At 37.4% G+C, this 5,979-nt stretch overlaps 1 long non-coding RNA gene across 1 annotated transcript; it reads right to left on the bottom strand.

Moving 5' to 3' along the window:
• Positions 1–889: 889 nt before the first annotated feature.
• On the bottom strand, positions 890–1,826 carry LOC131642274 (uncharacterized). Its single transcript, XR_009295821.1, has 2 exons — positions 1,440–1,826; positions 890–1,310 (listed from the first exon to the last, which is right to left on the bottom strand). It is a non-coding gene; the product is annotated as an uncharacterized LOC131642274 (long non-coding RNA).
• Positions 1,827–5,979: the final 4,153 nt, after the last annotated feature.

The following is a 5,979-nucleotide window of genomic DNA, read 5'->3' on the forward strand; positions in this document are numbered from 1 at the left end:
TTAACTTTTTTTTTTTTAATCTTTTTTACACCTGGATGCACCTGGACACAAGTACGTCCAGGTTCTTAATCTTGTTCATCAAGGAAGGTCCATGGGCCTTTGGGTTGGATCATTTCCTTTTTAGGATCGATCTTGACCTAATTTCAGTCTATAAATAGTGGCTCTCCACTCTCTCATTTTCATCAACAACTTCTCTAACCCTGATCAACAATTTTCTAAACTTCCTCAACCATCAAACATTTTCTAACCCTTCAAATCTTTTTTAGGTTTTCTTTTCAAATTTTTATCTTTTGGCCGATGATTAATCTATGAGGCCTCCCCGTTTTTAAAACTTTTTTCTCAAACTTTTGGCCAATGATGATACCTAACCTGAGGTCTCTCTTTTTTTTAAAATGTTTTTTTTACAACGTTCTTGGCCGATGATTATATATGAGACCCCTTTTTGTTTTAATCTGTCAGTTTCACAATCCGATGATGAATATTTGATAGGGTTTTCTTTTTACTAACAATTTATTAAATTTCTAAACAATAATTCCCACAATTTCACTCATATAAAAAAGTAACATTTTGGAAAACTTTAAGTTTATTTAATCGATAATTTCAACCCATTTTTATATGTATCACACACTTCTTACATTCGATAAGACAAAAAATAATTTTGTATACGCATATGCATCTATCAACAATGTATTAATATTCATCATTATTACCTTTGTTTATTAACATTCTTTTTAACCAATTTGACATAAACTATTGCTAACAGGTTTTTTGTTTCAACCATTATCATTTCATTCAAACTTCAAAATTCACCGAACTGTTCAAGATCTCCAACAGTTTTCACATTCTGCACATGTTTTTTACTAAACCAATTTCTACATGCTTGTAAACATTTAACAAAAATAATAATAAACACAAATCAATTCAATTGCTTGTACAACTTTATAGTAACTGTGACTGTTGTTTGTGTTGCAGAAAAATAAAATAGAACAACAACCATCATCTTTGTTCACTGTTTTTTTGTTTTGTAGAAAAATAAAAGGACAACAGGTTACAAAAGAACAATCATCGCAAAAGGAGGAACGCGACATCAAGGATCACACCGCATCAACTCGCTCAGATCGTCATCGACGGCAACACGAACATCATCTTCACCGTCAAATCGCATCCAACGCGCAGCCGTCGACCTCCTCGAGAAGCAGCTCCGTTCCTGAGTTCTCTCCCCTCACGACGAGCTTTTCTCACGGTTCTCATCCCTCCTCGCGAGCAATACCGCATCCACTCAATAGAACACCAACAACATCAAAGTCGTCCTTCAGAAACATTCAAAGAAACAACAATCAGATTCAACGTCGAGCACAACAATCAATTACCGCATGACGATTCGTAACAGAGTCTCGGCATCACAGCTTCACATCATTGAAGAAGAAGTGGGAGATTACCTCGAGGTAGCCGTCGAAGCTGTTTAAACTCGGTAACTCTCTTATCTTTATCGCTCTTTTGTACCGCATAGAATTCATCTTTCGATTTAAGTTTTGGTTGATTTAGAGAGTTAGGTTGAGAATTCTTGTATGAGGATTGATTTTCTTTGTTGTGATTGATTAATTTTTGCGAATCCTTTGCCGTTGTTGTTATGAATGTCGTGGTTGGTTTGTTGTTTAGAGTAGGAGAGAACTAAAAAATTGGAGGTGGGAGTTTCAGCCGTGTACAACAGAAACTGAGAGTTGGAAACAGGGGAGGCAAACGTTTTTTGTTATTGTTAGGGTTTTGTAGACTATTAACTTTGCTTAGGGCTTTTATCCTCAGCCCAATCCGTTTTCGTCCATGTAACGCCCTCATACCAGCGCACCCCCCTTTCTAGCTAGCTTTTGTTAATCTTATAATGATTCTTATACTTGCTAACAATTTTTATTATGTTAATTTCTGTTAATTCTAAAATGTATATAAAAATATGCTAATAATTATATTAATTATATTTTTCATTTTTATATTAAAAATACTGGCATTATTCTATTTATCTCTTTTTAGAATTTAGTGTGATTTATATTTCTTTATTATTTTTAGTCATTAGTTGTTCATATTTATACATCATTTTATGTATTTTGCTAATGCCTTTTTGTTTTGTGAGGTGCTACCATCTGGAGGCGTTCAGATTTTCTCGTGGACAATTTTAATTTGTATATACTTTATTATTTTCCACATTTTAATTACTTTTTGTATCTACTCATGGGATGTAATAGTAATTAGGATCTTTATCTTTCCGCACTCCCCATTTGGATTATGTACTCCCATCCCCGAAGCCATGTAATAGCGTAGGAGTTTACATTCCGCACTTTATTTTCTGTACATATTTAACTGTTAGTAATTAGGCGTGTATGGCAAGATTAATTAATTAAACGTTAGCTAACCTTAAAATCAAGATAACATATCTGAAACTAACACACATCGCACTCACTCACCTCTAGGGTACGCCCCTCTTTGGCTGCCTTCGAATATAAGGTCGTGTCCCTCGAATGTAGAGGTACCTGTTAGCAAAAGTCCCTCGACTAAAAATCATCGCAAAGATCATAAGTCCCTCGATGACCCATGATGTTGCCTATGATGATATGATCTAGTCCCTCGAATGGTTGCCTACAAAGCGATGATTGTCCCTCCAAATATTGCTAAAGGTACCTCTACCTGTTGCCTTCAACGACCTTGATGACCCTTCGATGACCCGTACGTCCAATATAACAAGGATTTCCTACTTCTATATAGTATGGATAATCTTAGGAATCATAAAAAGTATAGAAACGGACCAATTAGTTAGGGTAGTGCTCTTAACCTGCCTAGCTCAAATATATCTTTTCACTACTATTTCTAAAAACTAAGGCTACGCATTTACGCTAAAGTCTTTATGCCTCTTTTCAACTCAAAACAAACAAACATGAGCTAAGCAAGTTAAGAGCCCGTAGATAACTACGGATGAAAAGGGTGCTTACACCTTCCCTTTTCATAACTTACCCCCCGAGCCCGCTTTCTTTCAAATAAGGTCTTTTTCTGTACTTTTTACCTTTCCTAACATTGGACAAAATAAAAGTCGGTGGCGACTCATGCTTACCGCAACATTGTTGCTTATTAAAAATAAAAGTCAGTTCACCGTGTTACAGAACTGGCGACTCTGCTGGGGATTTTATAAGAGGGGTTTACCTTAGGGCTTAGTTCATTATAAATGTTTTTAATTGTTTGTTTGTGTGCTTTATTTTTAAGGGTACTGCTTGGGAATGTTCCTGTGTGAAAGATCCTACACCCGGATCTAGTGTACTTTAGGTATGTGGCAATAGACCAAGGAGACTGTACGACATGTATCGATATGGTTGATCTGGTGGCCACCGTTAGTGCGACGCTTTGGTTTGTCCTGATGGCCCTTGAAAGTGATCGAGGAGACATTTGGCTTCCGCGTAGTGTCATTAAGCACTAATTCGCCCTTAGAACCTTAGTTGAACTTGACTTTGGCCTATAGGAAGTAGCGAGATGGCTGGCTTTAGATTCCTGACTGAAGCCGGTTGATACTCGATGCTACACTCATTGAGATTGGACTCTAGGGATGTTTTTGGCTGGCCGTTCGAGTGCCATGTTGAGATAATGCCCGCGAGAAAGATCAGGGATATGAGCACCATAGAACCCGGTTACTATTTTAGGACAGGTTGATCCGACTAAACTTCAGTGGGGAGGGTACTTACCTTTGAACTTCATGCAAGCATTTAAACCTAAGGCTACTTGTGTGACTTGTTTGTATTCATTATCTAACCGTTTGGTTTCCTTGCAGGATTTGTTTATACACTAACCGTTTGGTTTCCTCGCAGGATTTGTTTATACCCTAACCGCTTGGTTTCCTTGCAGGATTTTTGTGTACGCTAACAACTTGAACTCTTTACCTAACTAACCTTTTTCAAGGATCTCAAGTATTTAGGGCGCCCAATTCCAGGTGCCATCCTCAAGAGCCAGATTCCTAACAAGGGGCAAGAGGATTTATTTTCCTCTAGCCATGTGTCTTCAGTTTATAGGCACCATACCTATCAAGGGGCAAGAGGATTTATTTTCCTCTAGCCATGTACCTTCAAATTCAGAGGTATCCCGAATCAGAGGCTATGATCCACTGGATATGGTGAGCTTGATTCATAAAAAAGGACGTTCAAAGATGGAAGTCAAAGTTCTTCAACAAAGCTGCAACTACATTTCAATGTTGCAAAATAAATTCCATAAAGATCCTTGAAAACATTGCATAAGCATTTACATACATATCATTGCATAATAGGGTTCCAGACAATGGGTTTCTCATCTTCTTCCTCAAATCCCTAAAGCTGGATACTCACAACTCCAGCGTGGCTTCGTCGGAACCCTCCCCCTAGAAGTAATTTGCGGTTCATATACGAACGCTTGGTTCGGTTTCCACTCTGGGGCACTTGGTCAGTAAACTGATGATTGTCAACCATTCAAAGACGAGGTTCAAGACTTGATTGATGCAAAGGTCATCACATTCACACCTACAATCCAGATTTGAAGTTCTCCTTCGACTCAACAGATCTTCTGAAACAATAAGTCTATACAGAGAAAATTTCCTCAACGTTGACAGTCTCTACATCATCATGCATGTTCATGCGTAGTCTTTCTTGTTTTGATTCAATACTGTTTATATGCAATACTTGTTTGTTTTTGAACTATAATAATGATGCATTGAATATGTTTGTCTTGAAAAATTTATTCGCTCTCGCTCTAACATGTTTTCTTTGCTTGTGATACCAAACTCTGGGTGATAAAGCATGATAACTCCGAAGGGAGAATAACGAACACATAATACTCATAATCTCAAATAGTGTGCTTTCGAGTAAAACCCTGTTGATGATGTACAGGCATTGTTTCAAATCCCCAGACACTAGAGATATAAGGAAGTTAATCCCTTGTCAACCCCTTTGAGCCTTGAAGTAGGAGTTTCTTTTCTATATGAAAAACCCTCATATTTAGCCCAGGGGCAGGGTAGTGTTCAGTTAACCTGGTTGAGCATTCAAAATTCATCAGGAGCGCGCATATAAGGATGCAACAATGGTTATCCTTCAAAAGGTTGAGGAAAAGTCGAGACCGCAATGGTCATCTCTCGCGCAATAAGAGGTCAAATATGACGATACAACAACGACTATCCCTCGTCGACCAAGAAATGAGGCTGTCACAATCTTTCCAACAAATCAAAGACATCTCAGGATCATACGACTTGCTCAAAAAAAAAAGAACGAATTAAAAAAAAAAAACCCGCTAAGTCAACAACTTGAAAACAAGTGACTTAGGCAAAAATTAGGGCATACCGCTGGACATCAAAATTCAAAAGAATTTATCCAGGCAAAAGTTAAGGAACATGAAACAAAAAAGATCCTTAGCAAAAGGACGAGGTCGTGTGACAATAAATTCAAATAACAAGATCGTGTGATCAGACACCAAGAATAAAAGGTAAATGATTGACATGTCCAAACACTTCATCAATTCCTCAATCGTCTAAAGCTCCTCTTGAAGGATGAATGCTCGCATCGAGTTAACTGAACTTAGGTTGGAGAACATCACGAAGGGGGTGGGCACCAATAAAATTTTGAGCCTATATATCTTTTTTTTCTAAAACCATGAACCTGACCACGTTACAACCCTCAAAAGTCCTAATTGAAGCAGGGTTAATTCGAAAGCATACTGTAAACGAGAATACTGTAAACCGACTCCTAGGAGTTTTGCTAAAACGTTTGAGTTGGTATCACACCACTTTTCACAAAAATCGATGTTTTGACATCCTTTCAAAAAAAATATTTTTTTAAAATCTTCAAGACAAACATGAACTTTGCATTAGAATTATATTTCTCATACTAAACATTCTTTGCATGTGAACAAGTATTTGACACCAGGAAAGCTTCCATCATGAGCTGCAGATGAAAAGTTTAATTCTCCCAAGGGACAAGTTGTCTT

Source organism: Vicia villosa, unplaced genomic scaffold (genome assembly GCF_029867415.1).
Source record: "Vicia villosa cultivar HV-30 ecotype Madison, WI unplaced genomic scaffold, Vvil1.0 ctg.004750F_1_1, whole genome shotgun sequence".
Lineage (NCBI taxonomy): Eukaryota > Viridiplantae > Streptophyta > Magnoliopsida > Fabales > Fabaceae > Vicia > Vicia villosa.